Below are 20,687 nucleotides of genomic sequence, written 5' to 3'. Positions count from 1 at the left end.
AGCTGGGACTACAGGCGCCCGCCACCTCGCCCGGCTAATTTTTTTTTGTATTTTTAGTAGAGACGGGGTTTCACCGTGTTAGCCAGGATGGTCTCGATCTCCTGACCTCATGATCCGTCCGTCTCGGCCTCCCAAAGTGCTGGGATTACAGGCTTGAGCCACCGCGCGTGGCCGAGAAAGCTTAATTTATTCTAAGAAAATTATGTGACTTCTAAGGCACCAGTACTTTTGTTCTACTTTAGTATAGATGCACCATGCATTTCACTCATGCATGGCAGTAGCCTGCTGGAGTGAGTTCATGTGCCTCTTCACCACCAAAAATTGGCAGATAGACAAACATGAACAAACCCAGTAGAAGGCACCCTGGAATGACAAGTTGTTTTGGCAAAATAAGTGGTGAAGGGATAGAGAGGCTGTCAAATTGTGTATATTCAATTATTATTCTGTTTTTAAACATTTTTAGGGTTGCCAATTATTTTGTCATACACCTATTGCTGCAAGAAGTATCTTGGTTTATGTATTTGTGTGTACTAATGTTTTTAATTAATTATTTTTGATTTTATAAAATTGTGGTGAAATACACATAAAATGCACTGTCTTCAATTACAATGTTATGCCACCATCGCCACCATCTGCATTCCTCTTTTCACCTTGTAAAGTCAAAAAATTGTAAGCATTGAATAATAACGCCCCATTCTTCCAACTCTTTCCTCCTTGTCCCCACCCACTCCCTGGCAACCACTATTTTTCTTTCTGTCTCTATCATTTTGACCTCTCTAAAAATTTCATAGCATTTTTCCTGTGGTTTAAAAAAACTAAAAAGACAAAAAATCCCATAAATTTTACCACATGTTAAAAAATGATTCTATGACCCTTTTAAAACGTGGCAAGGAAGACTTTATTCAGAGCCATTCTGTTAGGTACAGGGATCACTGTATGTGAGTCTTACAATGGGGAAGAGAGATGGGGCTCTCTCCAAATTCAGCATGGGCAGTTGGAAATTGATAGCTGCCGTTAAGGAGTGGGGGGTGGGTACGGTGGATGGAGAAGGACAAAGAGTAAACATCAGTAGTGAAGGGGAGGCAGACTGTTGGACCCTGTCACACCAGGTGAATGAATCATGCTTGTCCCCAAAATAGGGCCCAGTTTGTGAAGTAAAGTAGGTCCATCATGGCGATATGAGTTGTGCTTGTGTGTAATTCAGGAACCTAAGGAAAGCTCTGAGGCCCTAGACCATGCATGTGGTCTTGGGCCAAAAGCAATGTTAGCTTTCTATCTAGCTGCGGGGTCCCTAAGGCTAGGCTAAGAAGTGTATGGCCACATAAGCCAAAAAATACCCCATCTCTCTTGTTCTTAGAAGCCCTGAGAGGTAGTGACCAAATAGGACATGAAATAAAAGAACTACCACGTCCCATAGGCTTTTGGCTTTCTTATTTGACGTGAAACAGCCAGTCAATTCTCTCTTTGCTCTCCTAGGGCAGGAGGAAGATTTCTCTCAAATGGCAAAGGATGAAATGGCCTTCACATCTGAAGTCAAATAAACAGCTACATCTTTTACACGACTGAGAAAACAACACTCAGTGAGATCTCAGTGTTTTGAAGTCACTGATCTCAAGAAACGGTATAGCATAATTTGTCAGTCTAAAGTGTTTCACCCATACATGACACACAAGCAAAGATAAAATGACAAATAAATATATATACACATGCATAAATGCATATACTTTTGTGTATGAAGAAATAGGTACCATATATGAATATACACAACACATAAATGAATAAAATTAAAATAGAGGTATTTATATATACAGTGTTATAGAGTGGTCTACCAGTTGGTGGTGGTATTTCTCCATACAAGAGAAATAAAAACATATTTTTTCATAAATATATATTTAAAAATAAACATAGCTATTACCTATAATGACAGATATATACATAATAAACATATATGTGTATATAAAATATATGTATAAGATACATATAGTGCAGAGAAATACACAGACACACTGAAATGCACACAGATGCACTTACATCTAAACTAGATGCCATAAGGTTGTCTCATCACCTATTGGCAATAAAAGAAGCCAGAAAGACACAGAGTCTTTCCATGCAGGTTTCATGTGACCCTACACTAATGGCACACACCAGGCCAGAGACAAACCAGATCCAGCCCAAGCAGCATCACCCAACAGTGGGAAAACTGTCCGCTTCTAGACAACCTCTTGATCAGGATAGGTGCCCTTCTTTGGAACATCTGAGGTGGGTGCATCCAATGGTGTCCCAGTATGACACTTCACTCTGTGAAGGAAAAGCTTTTCACAGAGAGTTGGAAAGGCTAGATCGGGACCCGAGGATGTGCTGGGATAAGATGATATCAGGCCAGAGCAACACCAGGCCAGGGTTGAACTGAAATGTGAGACACTGGAAGCTTTTCAGAGCCAGGAAAATGGCCGCAGAAGCCAAAGGCTTGAGTAATTCTATTCTGGCTGTTCCCAGCTGATTCTAGAGAACCCTACAGGGCAGTACTAAAGAATCTCTGAATCAGAGACACCCGAAAAGCCAGGTGTCTGAGGCCTCCTCCACAAGTTTCAGAAGCAAGAAATACAGATGTCTGGCTTGACAAACACTTCTGGATGCTAAAGTAGCTGTTAGAAAAAGAAAACTAGGTTAGAGGCAGACTGTTGGGCCCTGCCACCCTAGGTGAATGAATGATGCCTGTGCTCAAACTAGAGTAGGTGAGATGAGTCCGTCATGGCAGATAAGAACTGCGCATGCACAAGCCAGAAAGCTACAGAGGGCCTGGAGTTTCCGAGCCAGGCATGTAGCCCTGGTTCAGAAGCGCTGGTCAGTGTCCGACCAACCTTTAGGTCATCAAGGGTATTCTGAGAAGTGTATGGCCATATAAGCCAAAAAACTTCTGCATCTTTTCTGTTCTTTTTTTTTTTTCAACAAACAAGTGTTTATTGAGCACCTACTATGTGCCAGGCACCATTCTAGACCCCCCAGAAGAGAAAAAGACAAAACACAAGATAGAAACAGCAAACACAAATTCTGAGGGAGAGGAAAGGAGCAGTTGACTAAGACAACTAAGGGGAACTGAGAAGCCTGGGGTGATGGGGGTCCTTTGCCTTAGGCCTCTTCTTCAGCCTCCTTACTGAAATCCTCCTCCTCTTCTGTGGTAGCGTCCTGGTACTGCTGATACTCAGTGATGAGGTCGTTCATGTTGCTGTCAGCCTCAGTGAACTCCATCTCGTCCGTGCCCTCGCCTGTGTACCAGTGGAGGAAGGCCTTGTGGTGGAACATGGCAGTGAACTGCTCCGAGATGCGCTTGAAGAGCTCCTGGATGCCAGTGCTGTTACTGATGAAGGTGACAGCCGTCTTGAGGCCATGAGGCGGCTGTCACAGACAGCTGTCTTGATGTTGTTGGGGATCCATTCCACAAAGTAGCTGCTCTTCTTGTTCTGCATGTTGAGCATCTGCTCATCGACCTCCTTCATGGACATCCGACCACGGGAGACAGCAGCCATGGTGAGGTATCGGCCGTGGCGGGGGTCACAGGCAGCCATCATGTTTTTGGCATCGAAGACCTGCTGGGTGAGTTTGGGCACTGTGAGAGCTTGTTACTACTGGCTTCCATGGCTGGTGAAAGGGGCAAAGGCAGGCATAAAGAAATCGAGACATGGGAAGGGAACCATATTGACTGCCAACTTGTGGAGGTCAGCACTGAGCTGGCCAGGGAAGTGGAGGCAGGCGGTGACACCTCTCATGGTGGCTGAGATGAGGTAGTTCAGATCCCAGTCGGTTGGTGTGGTCAGCTTCAGAGTGTGGAAGCAGATATCCTAGAGGGCCTCGTTGTCAATGCAATAGGTCTCATCGGTGTTCTCTACCAACTGATGGATGGAGAATTGTAGGGCTCGACCGCAGTGTCGTATACCTTGTAGGAAGGTACCACACTGAAGGTGTTCATGAAGCAGTCAGGATACTCTTCTTGGATCTTGCTGATAAGGAGAGTGCCGATTCCAGAGCCTGTGTCCCAGCCAAGTGAGTGGGTCAGCTGGAAGCCCTGCAGGCAGTCACAGCTCTCCGCCTCCTTCCATATCACATCCAGGAACGAATAAACCAGCTTGGCTCTCTGTGTGTAGTGGCCTTTGGCCCAGTTGTTGCCTGCCCCAGACAGATCAAAAAGAAAGTTGTCTGGTCTAAAGATCTGGCCAAAATGACCTGAGTAAACAGAGTCCATGGTCCCAGGTTCTAGATCCACCAGGATGGCACGAGGAACATATTTGCCACCTGTGGCTTCATTGTAGTACACGGAGATGTGGTCCAGCTGCAGGTCGCTGTCCCTGTGGTAGGTGCTGGTGGGTCGATGCCATGTTCATCACTGATCACCTCCCAGAACTTGGCACCGATCTGGTTGCCACAGTGACTGGCTTGGATGTGCACAATTTCCCTCATGGTTAAAATTTAATTTTTTTGCTCGCCACAAGGTGTGTATGGAGCAAGAAAATATGTAATTTTTTTCTCTGCTAGTCTCAGGCTGAAAGGATGGAATGCGCCCCAGAGGCTGGAGCAGTGAGGTGCGAGCACTGTGGCAGGAAGGCTCTGAGAGCTTTTCTGTTCTTAAAATCTCAGAGAGACAGTGTCCAAATAGGACTTGAATGGAAGACTGCCTAATATTACCAGGTTCCATAGACACTGGTTCCTTCGTTTGCCCTGAAACAGTCAGCCAACTTTCTCTGCTCCCTCCTATAGGAGAAGTGAACTTTTTCTAAATGCCAAGGGAAGAGATGGCCCTGACACGTGAAGTCCAATGTGTAGCCGCATCTTCCCACTTAGACCAGAAAAAGCCTCAGCAGGATCTCGGGGTTTTGGAATCTGTAGTCTCAGGAAACAATGTAGCACAATCGATCAGTCTGGAATGTTTAAGCATACAGGGCACAAGTAACACCATAACTGGAAATTAATATATACATACACATAAATGCATACATTTTAAATGAAATAGGAAACATTTACAAATATATCATCAACATATAAATAAATAGAAATCAAAATACAAATATTTATACATACAACATTGTAGCACTGTCTGCCAGTTTGTGGTGGTGCCTTTGCATGCAAGCAAGAAAAAATTCATATAGATTATAAATAATAAAATATAGATCTTATATGTAATAACACAAAAATATACATTTATGCATACATACATAAATACATATTTGTATAAATATGCATGTAATAAACATAATGCAAACACACACACAGACACACACACACACACACACGCAGTTGCGCTTATAGTTATACTAAAGGCCATAGGGCTAGCTTTTCACCCACTGGCAGGGAAGGGAACCAAAAAGGCAACAGTAATCTTTCCCTGCAATTTCTACGTGACCCTACACCTACAGCAAGCACTAAGCCAGAGAATTTTAATCAGAGCAGCCCAAATTCTGTCACCTTCCACTGGGAGAGTTGTTTACTTTCACAGATGTGTCGATCAGGGTAGGTGCTTTTCCTTAGAACACCTAAGGTAAGTGTATAAAATGATGTCCCTGTATATCTGGGTAGAGAAAGGTCTTTCTGCAAAGAGGAAGAAAGGCTAGATCTGAGCCTTCAGGATGCCCTGGGGTCAGTGTGAGTATTGGTGAGATAAGATGGTACTGGGCTGGAAAAACAGGTAGGCTAGGGTAGGACCAGCTCCTCTAATATCCTCCAATATGTCCCATGAGGTGAGACAAGGTAGTGTCTCCTGTGAATGGTCCCAGAATAATGGGATAGCTAAATATTCACCTCCAATTTTTTTCTCCCTCTGAAAATATAACATGGTTACTGGAAAACACTGTGTATATCACTGTGTAGTTTGGGGAGAGGAGCAACTTGGTCGAAGTGAAATCATTCCTCATACACTTATGTGTGGCTCTTGGTCTGTAGTTCGAGAAGACGTCTCAGATTCACTTCCAAGTTCTGGGATATTTACAAAGGTATTCTAATCTGTGGAAAATTGTTAGTTGAATTTTTATGGAAGCAAGTAGAGTGAGATAGTTTCTATTCTAACAACTTGTTGACATCACCCTCTCTGGTAACAAATATCTTTAAAGAAGCATATTGAAACACATTATTACATACTATACAGCTTGGTAAACACTTAAATTTACTGAATACAGTAAATTTACTGAATACAGTAAAACAACACATCTTTTAAGTAGCATTCTTAGATTTATCTTTCAACATATAAACACCTCACTACATACATTACATACGTTAGATCCACTCATTAAAATAAAAGCTTTTTGCCATAGAATGTTTCTTACCCAAAATGCAATGGTAAGAAACATCTTTAAAAAAATATGCTTGGCTGGCCATGGTAGGGTGGCTCACACCTGTAATCCTAACACTTTGGGAGACCGAGGTGGGGCAGATCACCTCAGGTCAGAAATTTCAGACCAGCCTGGCCAACGTGGTGAAACCCCATCTCTATTAAAAATACAAAAATTAGCGGGGTGTAGTGGTGGTCACCTATAGTCCCATCTATAGGAGGCTGAGGCAGGAGAATTGCTTGAATCCAGGAGGCAGAGGCTGCAGCTAGCCATGATTGCACACTGCACTCCAGCCTGGGTGACAGAGTGAGACTCTGTCTCAAAAAAAAAAAAAAAAAAAAAAGCTTAAACGCTTTACACATATATGATAGCTTATTAAACACTTAAATTCCCTGAATTAATCCAGTTAACAACATATATTTTAAGTGACATTATCAGTTTTATCTTCTGAACATGTGCCTGCAAACCTAGTGAGTAGGTGTATGTAGTGAAATATTAGATGTACTCTCTAATATAACACTCTTCACAAGAAATATTTTTAAATGCATAATTTAAAAAATCTATAAATAAGCATGTTTAAGGACTTCGTTACATACTTTATAATTTGGTAAACACTTGCATTTAATTAATACATTCATTGAATTAACACCATTATCAACTAATCAGTAACATTTTTAGAATCATCTTTTAAGCATATGCTTATAAACATGTTACAGTGAGCCACATTCACTCACTGATGTAACAATTTTCAGAACAAAGCTTTTAAAATGCATGGAAAGAGGCCGGGCACCGTGGCTCACACCTGTAATCCCAGCACTTCAGGAGGCTGAGGTGGGAAGATCACCTGAGGTCACGAGTTCAAGACTAGCCTGGCCAATATGGTGAAACCCCGTCTCTACTAAAAGTACAAAGAAGATTAGCTGGGCCTGATGGCACCTACCTGTAGTCCCAGCTACTCAGGAGGCTGAGGCAGGAGAATCACTTGAACCTGGGGGGCAGAGGAAGTTGCAGTGAGCCAAGATTGCACCATTGCACTCCTGCCTGGGTGGCGGAATGAGACTCCATCTCGGAAAAAAAAAATATATATATATGTATATATATAAATAAAATAAAATGTGTGGTAAGAAAAATCTTTAAAGAACCATGTTTAAACACTTTATTACATACATTCCAGTTTGGTAATACTTGCTTGCATTCACTGAATTAACATAGTCACCAACTCATTTTATCAATGACATTCTTAGATCATCTTTTAGGCGTGTGTCTACTAACTATTCCCTGCATAGTATTACATCCACTCACTGAAATAACACTCTTCATTACAAAGCTCTTAAAATGAATAACAAAAGCATCTTTTAAAACATGTTTAAACATATTATTGCATGCTTTATCATGTGGTAAGCACTTACATTCAATGAGTTAACATAGTTACCAACTCATCTAATAAATAGCATTATTAGAATTATCTTTAATATAAGTGTCTACAACCTCACACTACATATCCGCTTACTAAAAGAACACTCTTCACAACAAAGATTTTAAGATATATAGTAAGGAACTTCTTTAAAGAAACATATTTAAACATTTTATTATATATTTGCAATTGGGTAAACACTTGAAATCACTAAATTAATACATTTACAAATTCATTTTATCAACAACATCTTAGAAATATCTTTTAAGGGCTGGGTGCGGTGGCTCACGCTTGTAATCCCAGCACTTTGGGAGGCCGAGGCAGGTGGATCATGAGATCAGGAGATCGAGACCATCCTCACTAACATGGTGAAACCCCGTCTCTACTAAAAAATACAAAAAAATTAGCCAGGCATGGTGGCGGGCACCTGTAGTCCCAGCTACTTGGGAGGCTGAGGCAGGAGAATGGCATGAACCCGGGAGGTGGAGTTTGCAGTGAGCCGAGATCACGCCACTGCACTCCAGCCTGGGTGACAGAGCGAGACTCCATCTCAGTTAAAAAAAAAAAAGAAATATATTTTAAGTATGTATCTACAAATACCTTACTACATGTTACTTATATAACATCCTTCACAGTAAAGCTTTCAAAATTCATAAGGACAGTGACATCACCAAAAAGGCTGAGTAGAAGCAAGCTGGTTTCCACTTCCTGACTGACAGAAAACCTTAAACAAATTCAAAGATTATCATCAGCAATATCACAGAACTCAAATATGCAAATAAGATAGTTACTGAAGTAATGGAGAAGTGAAAAAATCCATGCAGATATAGAGGAGTAAGACTTATATATTCCTGACATCCTAGCACACATCTGCCGGACACCAAGTGTGCAGAAAATTTTTCACCTATTAAAGCTTACTAGACCAAAAAAAAAAAAAAGGTGAAGAAAAAGAAGATTCAGGACGACAACCAGCTTTCCCGCCATCTTGGGATTCCAGACAGAAGACACCCACAAGAAGTATAGCCAGTGCCTTAAGGGAGGAAAAACTCCTGAGGACACCCAGAAACAAAGAGATTAGGTAACAGGTATCCCCAGCCTGGGAAATGTAGCTATTTAGCCAAAGGAGATGCCAAATCACAGTGGCTATTCAGTGACACCATGCTGTAGGAGCTGTGTTTCATAGGTTCTCAGATCACAAATCCCCAGCTAGCCTTGCCAAGCTTCCCTGGTAGTCCCTTTAGGACCTCCCTCATCTGGCACAAGTGCTCTGAATGGTTGCTAGAGCTGAGGCAAACCTGGGATTAAGGTGCCATCTAGTGCCAAAAAGGAGGTAGTGACATAGCAAAAAGGATATTCAAGGTAAATTGCAAACAATTTCTAACAAACACACCCAATACAAAATAAAACAAGCCAGATAGAGACGATTTGAATGAATAACTAATCCTTTAATGCAGACACATAGATGTACATTCATAAGAGAAAACAGCAGACAAAAAAATCATAATCTTCCCGAGTGGACAAAGCAAGAAGCCACTGGCCAACACTAACTAAACAGTGATAGTTAGGCTCTCTGGTCAAGAATCCAAAATATTATATATATATATTTTTTGAGATGGAGTCTTGCTCTTGTCACCCAGGCTAGAGTGCAATAGCATGATCTCGGCTCACTGCAACATCTGCCTCCTGAGTTCAAGTGATTCTCCTCTCTCAGCCTCCCGAGTACCTGGGATTACAGGCACCCGCCACCACACCCAGCGAACTTTTGTATTTTTTTAGTAGAGACGGGGTTTCACCATGTTAGCAAGGCTGGTCTCGAACTCCTGACCTCATGATCTGCCCGCCTCAGCCTCCCAAAGTGCTGGGATTATGGTGTGAGCCACTGCGCCCAGCCCCCAAAATAATATTTTTAAGGAAACTCAGTGATACACAAAATAATACAGAAAAGCAATACAGAAATTTATCAGAGAAATTTAAGGAAAAGATTGAAATTATTTTTTAAAAACATCAAACGGAAATCCTAAAACTAAGAAGTATATCGACTGAACAAAAATTCATGAGCGGCTCTCAATGGCAGATGAATCAAGCAGAGGAAGAAATCAGTGAGCTTAAAGACAGGCTGATGGAAAATACACAGTCAGATGAGATAAAAGAAAAGAATGAAAAGTAGTAAAGAAAGCCTGTAAGATATAGACAATCATATCGAAATAGTAAATCTCAGAATTACTGATATTCAAGAGGAAGCTGAGCAAAAGCAAGGAATAGAAATTTATTCAAAGAGGCAGGGTGCAGTGGCTCATGCCTGTAATCCCAGCATTTTGGGAGGCTGAGACAGGTGGATCACTGAAGGTCAGGAGTTCAAGACCAGCCTGACCAACATGGTGAAACCTTGTCTCTACTAAAATTACAAAAATTAGCCAGGTGTGGTGGTGCGCAGCTGTAATCCCAGCCACTTAGGAGGCTGAGGCAAAATAATTGCTTGAACCTGGGAGTCAGAGGTTGCAGTGAGCTGAGATCATGCCTCTGCACTCCAGCCTGGGTGATAGAGTGAGACTCCTTCCCAAAAAAGAAAAAGAGGAAAAAAATGAAAGTCTGTTCAAAGAAATAATAACAGAAAACTTTCCAAAATTTGAGAAAGATATAAATCTCCAAGTATAAGTTTAAGAAGGTCAGAGATCACCAGACAGAGTAAAGCCAAATAAGATTACCCTAGGACATAGGATAATAAAACCCTCAAAGATCTAAGACAAATAAAATACTAAAAGCAGCAAGGGAAAATGAGTGAATAATATAAAGGAGCTCCAATCTGACTGGCAACAAACTTCTAAATGGCAACTGTCCAACCCAGGAGAGAGTGGGAGTATATGTAAAGTACTGAAAGACTAAAATTGTCAACTGCGGATACTGTACCCAGCAAAGCTATCCTTCAAACATGAAGGGGAGATAGTCTTTCTCAGACAAACGAAAGTTAAGAGAATGCATCCCATCAGACCCCTCTGACAAGAAATGCCAAAAGAACTTCTTCAGTCTGAAAGAGAAAAACATAAATGTGCAAAAAAGAAAACATCTAAAGTTATAAAAACCCGTGGTAATAATAAGCTCACAGACAAACTCAAAATTTTGTACTTGTAACTGTACTATGAAGTCCACTTATCATTTTAGTATGATGACTAAAAACAAATCTATCAAAAACAAAAGTAGCTACAGAACCTGTTAAGAGAGAAGAAATACAAAGATACATAAAGTGACACAATGAAATTCAAAATGTGGGGAAGTGTAGAGCTTTTTTAGTTTTTTTCTTTGTTTATATTATTTTGTGATTAAAGTAATCACTTTAAGATATTTTTGTAATCTTCATAATCACAGAACAAAATGTTCTAATAAATACACTGAAAATAAAAAGCAACAAATTAAAACACAGTACCATAGAAAATTAACCACAAAGAAGAGACAGTGAGAAAGAGAGGAGTTACAAAACAACAAAGATACGAGTCACGAAATGACAATAGTATTTATTTATCAGTACTTATTTATCAAAAGAATGAACTCATTTCTTCAATTGAAAGACATTGAGTGGATGAATGAATAAAGAATATACACACTGCCTACAATGAACCCATTTCATCAATAAAGACACGTATAAACTGAAAATGACAGGATGAGAAAAAATTCCATGCGAATGGAAACCAAAAAAGAGCAGGTGTAGCAATATTTATATCATATAAAATAGACCACAAGTAAAATGTTAAAAGATAAAGGAGGTCACTATATAATGATAAAGGGGTCAATTTCGAACACCCCAGTGGAGAAGCTGAGGTCAACATCAGATTTTAAATATTTAAGGTGGATACAAAACTATTTCAGCAATACAGACAATTAAGTGTGTTGTTGTGGACGATGATGCTGTTGGTAAAACAAGTCTCCTGATATCCTACACAACAAACAAATTTCCATCGGAACATGTGCCAATTGTTTTTGACAATTATGCAGTCAGTTATGATTGTTGGAGACCCATATACTCTTGGGCTTTTTGATACTGCAGAGCAATAGGATTATGACAGATTACTGCTACTGAGTTATCCACAGACAGATGTATTTCTAGTCTGTTTTTCAGTGGTCTCTCCACCTTCATTTGAAAATGCGAAAGAAAAGTGGGTGCCTGAGATAACTCGCCACTGTCCAAAGACTCCTTTTTTGCTTGTTGGGATCCAAATTGGCCTCAGAGATGACCCCTCTACTATTGAGAAACTTTCCAAGAACAAACAGAAGCCTGTCACTCCAGAGACTGCTGAAAAGCTGGTCCGTGACCTGAAGGCTGTAAGGTATGTGGAGTGTTCCGCACTCACACAGAAAGGCCTAAAGAATGTATTTGACGAAGCAATTTTGGCTGCCCGGGAGCCTCCAGAACCAAAGAAGACCCGCAGGTGTGTGCTGCTATGAACATCTCTCCAGAGCCCTTTCTGCCCAGCTGGTGTTGGCATCATACTAAAAGCAGTGTTTAAATCAAACTAAAGATTAAAAATTAAAGTTCATTTTTGCAATAATGGCAAATGCCCTGCACCTACCCACATACACTCACGTGAGACAAGGCCATAGGTATGGCCCCTTCCCCCTCCCAGGACTAGGTGACTTTGAGTAATTGTGTATTATCAGAAAAGTGATTAGTACTAGTTTTTGTTTTGTAGCTTGAAAAAAGAATTTTTTTGTTTGTTTAAAAGTAAGGCATACAGACTAACTGGAATTGTTGAAGCTGCTCCCTGGTTCCACTCTGGAGAGTAATCTGGGACATCTTAGTGTTTTGGCTTTTTTTGTTTTTCTCCTCTTTTTTTCAAGGACTGTGTGTGGGGTTTGTTTTTTACTCTTTTTTTTTTAATTCATTAACCAGTGGATAGCCCTTAAGGGGAGGAGGATGGATTGATTCCACCTTCCACTTCCTAGATCTAGTTTAGAAAACATGTTCCTCATCTGGTGCTCTTAGGAAGGAGTAGAGTAAATGCCTCATTTAGTAACATGCTCCTTTTTGAAAGTTGCCTTTTCTCCTCACCCTGGAGTAGATCCAGTATTGGATGAAACTCCTGAAAGTGGGTGGAGCCTGTCTTGCCCCTCCTCTTTTCTAGGACACACTATATGTGATTGTGACTTTCAAGGACATTTGTTTGCCATTTGCTGATTTTTTGGGGAAGTTAATTTCTAACTTCTCTCACTGATAAATGAAGAAAAGTATTGCACCTTTGAAATACACCAAATGAATTGAGTTTGTAATTAAAAAAATTTTTTTCCCTGTCTAAAAAAGGGAGTCAATCTAGCAAGAAAATATAACAATTATAAATATATACTCAAAACAAGAGCACCCGAGTACATAAAGCAAACATTAATAGATCTAAACAGAGAGAAAACTGCAATATATTAATAGTAGGGTACTTCAACACTCTGAGGAAAGAACAGCTCATTCTGACAGTAAATCAACAGCAACCACAGAATTGGAGTTAAGCTACACACTTGACCAAATGAGCCTGACATTTATAGAACATGTCAGTCAGTAGCTTCAGAGTACATATAATTCTCATCAACATGTGAAACATTCTCCAGGCCTGTATGTTAGGCTACAAAATAATCCTCAACAAATGCAAAAAAAGTCAAAATTATATCTTGTTTTTAACCACAAGAGAAAAAAACTTGACAACAATAACGAGGAACCTTGGAAACTACACAAACACATGGAAATTAAAGAACATGCTTCTGAATATTCAGTGGTTCAGTAAAGAAGAAGAAAATTTAAAAATGTTTGGAAACAAAAATAGAAATGCAATATACAAAAAAACTGAAGAATACAACAAAAGCAGTGATGAGAGGGAAGTTTATTGCAATAAGTGCCGACATTTGAAAAAACAGAAAGGTTTTATATAAGCAACGTAACAATATACTAAAGTAACTAGAAAAGCAAAAACAAACTAAATCCAAATTTGGTAGAAGGAAAGAAATAATAAAGATGAGAGGAAAAATCAATAAAATTGAGACTAAGAAGGTATACAAATGACCAATGAAACAAAAAGTTGAGGATTTGAACAGATAAACAAAAGAGACAAATCTTTAGCTAGACTAAAAAAGGATAGAAGACCCAAAGAAATAAAATCAGAAATGAAAAAGGAGACATAACAACTGATACCACAAAAATGCAAATAATTATTAAAAACTATTCTGAACAACTGTATACCCACAAATTGGAAGACCTGGAAGAAGTGCGTAAATTCCTACACACAAACAACCTACCAAGACTGATCCATGAAGAAATAGAAAATATGAAAAAAAACAGTCAGAGTAATGAGATTTAAGGCATTATAACAAGTCCCCCATCAGCAAAAAGCCAAGGATCTGGCTTCAATGATGAATTCTACCAAATGCTTAAAAAGGAACTGATACCAATTCTATTCAAATTCTTTAAAAAAAAAAATTAAAAAGAGGCCGGGCACGGTGGCTCACGCCTGTAATCCTGGCACTTTGGGAGGCTGAGGCAGGTGGATCATGAGGTCAGGAGATCGAGACCATCCTGGCTAACACAGTGAAACCCCGTCTCTACCAAAAAAAACAAAAAAACACAAAAAACAAAAAATTAGCCAGGAGTGGTGGCCTGTAGTCCCAGCTACTTGGGAGTCTGAGGCAGGAGAATGGTATGAACCCAGGGGCCGGAGCTTGCAGTGAGCCGAGATCATGCCACTGTACTCCAGCTTGGGCAACAGAGCGAGACTCTGTCTCAAAAAAAAAAAAAAAAAATTAAAAAGGAGAGAATACTTCCAAACACATTCTGTGAGATAGCATTTGCCTGATACTAAACCCAGATAAGGATATAACAATAGCAAACTACAGGCAGGACAATATCTTCAACGAACATAGACAAAAATGTGCTCAACAAAATACTAGAAAATCCTCACTCAGTCCATATTGAAAAGATCATTCACCATGATTAAATAGGATTCATCCCAGGATGCAAGCATGATTCAACATACATGAATCAATAAAATCTCATATATCACATTAACAGAACTAAAACCAAAACTGTATTATTATTTCAATTGATGTTTAAAAAGCATTCGACTTCATAGTAAAATAAATATAGTATATAGTAAATACAGTATAATTAAAATCCAACTTTATAGTAAAACATTCAACAAACTGTGTAGAGAAGAAACGTACTTCAATGAAATAAAAGACTAAATATGACAAACCCACATCTAACTGCAAACTGGAAAGAATTGGAACTGTTTTCTCTAAGTTTTGGAACAAAACAAGGATACCCACTTTCACCACTTTTATTCAATATAATATTAGAAGTCCTATCAGACCAATCAAGCGAAAGAAAGAGAAATAAAGGGCATGTAAATTGGAAAGCAAGAAGTCAAATTATCCTCGTTCTCAAACAACATGATCTTGTATTTAGAAAACCCTAAATATTCTACAAAAAAATTGGTTAGAACTGACAAATGAATCAGTAAAGTTAGGGATACAAAATCAACATATAAAAATCAGTAGCATTTATGTATGCAACAGTGAATACTCTTAAAAAGAAATAGGCTGGAGGTGGTGGCTCACGCCTATAATCCCAGCATTTTGGGAAGTCGAGGCAGGCAGATGGTTTTTAAAAATATTTTAAAGGAGTATCTTTAAACACTTCATTACATACATTATGGTTTGCTTGCCACTTATACTCACTGAATTCACATTGTTAGCATCAGTTTTAAGAAAATTATTAGAATCATTTTAAATGTATCTACAAACACTTCACTACATACATAATATGCATTAACTGACATAACCCTCTTCACAACAAAGAAGTAACATATATAAGAAAAAGTTTTTATTAAGGAAGTATGTTTAAACACATACATACTTTAGACATTGGTAAACACTTTTATTGATTGAATTAATACTATTTATTAATGCAACTCATAAGTAACATTCTTAAAATTATCTTTTAAACATAGGTGTAGTCAGACTTCATATATTACATTGATTCATTGAAGTAACACTTTTTTATTATTATTATACTTTAAGTTCCGGGATACATGTGCAGAACGTGGAGGTTTGTTACATAGGTATACACGTGCCATGGTGGTTTGCTGCACCCATCAACCTGTCATGTACATTAGGTGTTTCTCCTAATGCTATCCCTCGCCTTGGCCCCCACCCATCGACAGCCCTGGTGTGTGGTGTTCCCCTCCCTGGGTCTATGTGTTCTCATTGTTCAACTCCCACTTATGAGTGAGAGCATGCAGTGTTTGGTTTTCTGTTCTTGTGTTAGTTTGCTGAAAATGGTGGTTACAAAGCCTGTAAGCCTCATGCTACAAAATATCTTTGAAGTAAGTATGTTTTAGATATCACTACAGATATTATAACTTGGTAACTATTTACAATGAGTGAATTGACAGTTAACAATACAGCTAATAAGTAATATTGTTAGATTTATTAAATGTGTCTATAAAATCTTTACACATACATGTATTCACTAATATAATACTACTTGCAGTGAAGCCTTACATAGTAAGAAACATCTTTCAAACAAATAACCTCAAACACTTTATTACATACATCAGAGTATAGGGTCAAACTGAAATAATCAAAAAGTTCAGAGTCTACTTAAAAGAGAATTTATTCAAGTATAAAGATTAAGGATCAGCCAAGCATAGTACCTCATGCCTATAATCCCAGCACTTTGAAAGGCCAAGGTGAGTGGATTTCCTGAGCTCAGGAGTTCAAGACCAGTCTGGGCAACATAGCAAGACCCTATCTCAATAGAGAATACAATAATTATCCTGGCGTAGTGGCTCAGGCCTGCGGGCAGAGACATTTGGAAGACTGGGGTGGGAGGATCACTTAAGCCTGAGAGGCAGGTCATACCACTGCACTCCAGCCTGTGTGACAGAGTAAGACGTTGTCTCAAAGAAAGGATTAAAGATGGTCACCCAGGAGCATAGATTCAAGTTGCCCTTAATTTACATTCTGATTAGTAGTCCTTACAACTGGATTTTTTTAAAGAAGTGGCAGGTGGCCAGGCGCGGTGAATCACACATGTAATCCCAGCACTTTGGGAGGCTAGGTGGGCAGATCATAAAGTCAAGAGATTGAGACCGTTCTAGCCAACATGGTGAAACCCCATCCTTACTAAAAATACAAAAATTAGCTGGGCGTGATGGCGCATGCCTATAGTCCCAGCTACTTGTGAGGCTGAGGCAGGAGAATCACTTGAACCCAGGAGACTGAGGTTGCAGTGAGCAGAGATTGTAGTACTGCACTCCAGCCTGGCGACACAGTGAGACTCCGTCTCCGAAAGAAAGAAAGAAGGAAGGAAGGAGGGAGGGAGGGAGGGAGAGAGAGAGAGAGAGAAGAGAGAGAGAAAGAAAGAAAGAGAGAGAGAGAGGAAGAGAGGAAAGAAAGAAGGAAAGAAGGAAAGAAAGGAAAGAAAGAAAGAAAGAAAGAAAGAAAAGAAAAGAAAGAGAAAGAAAGAGAAAGAAAGGAAGGAAGGAAGGAAAAGAAAAGAAAGAAAAAAGTGGCAGGCTTGGTGTGGTGGTTCATGCCTATAACCCCACTATATTGAGAGGCCAAGGTGAAAGGACTGCTTGAGACCAGGAGTTCATAACCAGTCTTAGCAACATAGTGAGACCCATCTCTACAAAAATAATGATTAGGGCTAGAATCTCAAAACAGGTGTTCTACAATTTTCTTCTGAAACATAATTTTGCTCTCCCAAGTTCTCCGTTTCTACCAAAGATAAATTTTAGTAGTACCAAGTTATTTGTAAAATAAGTTTTATAGGCCGGGCGCGGTGGCTCAAGCCTGTAATCCCAGCACTTTGGGAGGCCGAGACGGGTGGATCACGAGGTCAGGAGATCGAGACCATCCTGGCTAACACGGTGAAACCCCGTCTCTACTAAAAAATACAAAAAAACTAGCCGGGCGAAGTGGCGGGCGCCTGTGGTCCCAGCTACTCGGGAGGCTGAGGCAGGAGAATGGCATAAACCCAGGAGGCGGAGCTTGCAGTGAGCTGAGATCCGGCCACTGTACTCCAGCCTGGGCGACAGAGCCAGACTCAGTCTCAAAAAAAAAAAAAAAAAAAAAGTTTTATAGTCTTACTATACTTCTCTGATTATTTGCATAAAGTACAGCAAGAATAGTGATCCGCCATAAAGGTTCTCGTAAGTTGGCTTTGCTGGTACTTTTTCATAAGGAATATCAGATTAGACTTTTAAAAGCCTCTTGGGGCTAGAAGGCCAAGCCAAGGATTCACCATCGGACTGTGCCTGCAATGCCTGTATGAATTGGGTAAACTCTTCTCAATGTCCCGAAGTATTCTGAGGTTCATGGACCTGTCAGAAGGTGGCATTTTTACTTACCATAAGGTCACAAACTTTGTAAGGAAACTGTACAGACAAAGTATTGGGCCAGTCTTTCCAAGGGCCCTTTTATCAGTTTGGTAAAACCAACCTCCACTCCTTAAAGCAATCTAGTCATATCTGAAAATATGCCTTTCCAGTCCAAGCTTTGATAAAATTATCAGTGTCTCCAATGTGTCCTCTTATAAAAGAAAACATTATTGATGAACTTAGGCAAATAACTACAACGTTATAAATTTAAAATACTTAGATAGTTTCCAAATTCTGGAAAAACCAGATAAAGAGAAATATAAATATTTCAATTTTGCTCACAAAAATATGCTTTATTCAATTTTCATAAGCTATAAATAGCCCCCAAAAAAATTGACTGTAGAAAACAAAACATCTTATTTACCAAAAACATACTCAAGTCATGTATACTAAGAGGCATTTGAGTTACTTTCTATTTTTCTGATAAGATGTTTAATTTAAGCACTTATTTTTTCTTTAAGCCAATTAATTAGAGTTCTTTCATATATTTTGGTGGTAAAATATGACATACACATGACACATATAGACATACACACTCACAGACAGGAGATTTTATAGCTTTATTAGGTTTCTCATTTTCCGGTTTTCAAATGATTTCTCTCCCCAATTTAAACTGCCAAGCCCTAAACAATTGTTAGCTAGGCAATCCCAAATTTGCACTTCTAATAGGATGGTTCCTTAAGTGAAAATTTACATCCCAAAGGCACACAACCTAAATCTAAGCAGTGTTATTTGTGAGACAAGAAGAACATAGGTAAAGGCTCTGTCAAAACAAGATTGACAGGGAAAGTATCTTAAACGTAGGTAAGGCTTGCTATGTAAATATTAAGCAAATGTCTTTCCTATCTTAAAAGTTTCTAGTGGTTTGGATGCAGGAGAAAGATGCCTTTACAAATAGAAATTTTCTTTGCAGATGTAAATTTATTTTACAAAGAGTTTCAAAATAACTAGGTAAACTCCAGCAGTCATATTTTGGAGACCAATATGGTTAGAGAGATGGTCTTTTCAACTTAACCTGTTTCTTGATTAGATTGTTGACTTCAGGGTGGATCCCCTTAATGAATAAGGCAACAAAAGCTTGCCCTATGCCTGGACTCAGGATATATGACTCTGAAAAAGCAGCTAGCCTACTTTATTTGTGAAATTATCTTTTATAAACACTGTAACCAGCTTTTTTTTTTTAAAGGTAACTTTTCTAGTAACTCATCAAAACCAATAAACCTTACCTAATGTTGTGACTTAACCAAGGAAGGTTGAACTAGGAATCTCCAAAGAGGTGAAAAGCAATCCTCTCAAGATCCACAATCAAACCAGAAGCAGCTAGAAGAAAGAAAAATCTCACTAGCTACAAATGCAATGACCTGTATTTCTGTCCAGCTGTGTTTTCTAGGATCTCAGTTTCCCAGATGAGTGCTTATACCTGAAGACCAAAAAGACTGACGTGTCCCATAGATGGAAAGAGAGGAAATCACAAGATGTCCACAGAAGAAAAGAGAATCAACAAATGGGTACCCCCCGTGAAAGGAAAATATCTTGGGCCCCTTCAAACTGGGAACTCTTCAGGACAAATTGGCCTCCCATTCTATTCAAAGTCATCCTTCTGCTCACAGAGATAGATGCATATTCTGATTAGCTCCTTTGGAAAGACTTATCAGAAACTCAAAAGAATGCAACCATTTGTCTCTCACCTACCTGTGACCTGGAAGCCCCCAGCATTGGGGGTTCCTTGCTTTGAACTCTCCCTACCTTTGGGAGGAAACGAATATACTTCTTACATACATTGATTGATATCCCATGTCTCCCTAAAATGTATAAAACCAAGCTTTGCCCTGACCACCTTGGGCACATGTTGTCAAGACTTCGAGACTATGTCATGGGCTCATCCTCACCCTTAGCAAAATAAACTTTCTAAAATAACTGAGACATGTCTCAGATTTTCAGGGGTCACATTTTGGTAGCCATGGGGGGATTGTGAATGGAGATGCCCCTGACTTTTGACAAATCTCCTATTGGTGCTTGGTAACAGCATGAGCTAACGTTATGGCTCAAACCAAAAAGACAATTAGCTGAAGTCTGAGAGCACCCCCTCCAGAGAAGCCCTGATCTCCCAAAATTTGGTCAAGATCTAAAGTTTATTTTGCTATACAACTCCTCTTTTTCTTGGAGGTTTACTTGCTTCCAACACAAGTAAGGCAAGTTTTTCCTGCTTCCATAATGACAAAAGGCAGGTAACTCCTTTGTGGAGTTTGAGCTCACTTCCAACAGGGAAGATGAGTTTGTTTTTTCTGCTTCTAGGATGGTAGAGAGTAGTCTTCAGCCTGAGACCCATCCCTAGGTAAGTAACTGAATTGGGGTTTGTGTTGGCCAAAGTTAAGATTAACAACCAGCTGGTCTTAATTTCTCCTTACGATTAGAGCACTCAGTGATCAATTGTTGGGTTTCTTTGTTGTTTGTTCCCTTCTGAAGTTGTTGTTTAAGGATCCCAATTCTAGTTCAGAGATGCGTTCTAAAGGGTCCTCTATTGCTTTTTCTCCCAAATTTAAT

General features: G+C 39.5%; 2 pseudogenes across 1 annotated transcript; one reads left to right on the top strand and one right to left on the bottom strand.

The window, feature by feature from the left end:
- Positions 1-393: 393 nt before the first annotated feature.
- LOC110742814 lies at positions 394-6,422 on the bottom strand (annotated as a pseudogene).
- On the top strand, positions 5,619-13,013 carry LOC101002550 (annotated as a pseudogene). The gene is made up of 2 exons (XR_002521269.2): positions 5,619-5,634; positions 11,572-13,013. The product of XR_002521269.2 is annotated as a cell division control protein 42 homolog pseudogene (transcript).
- Positions 13,014-20,687: the final 7,674 nt, after the last annotated feature.

The sequence above is a fragment of the Papio anubis genome, chromosome 4 (assembly GCF_008728515.1).
Source record: "Papio anubis isolate 15944 chromosome 4, Panubis1.0, whole genome shotgun sequence".
Lineage (NCBI taxonomy): Eukaryota > Metazoa > Chordata > Mammalia > Primates > Cercopithecidae > Papio > Papio anubis.
Note: the sequence above shows the minus strand (reverse complement) of the source record. Positions and strands in the feature narration are given on the sequence as shown.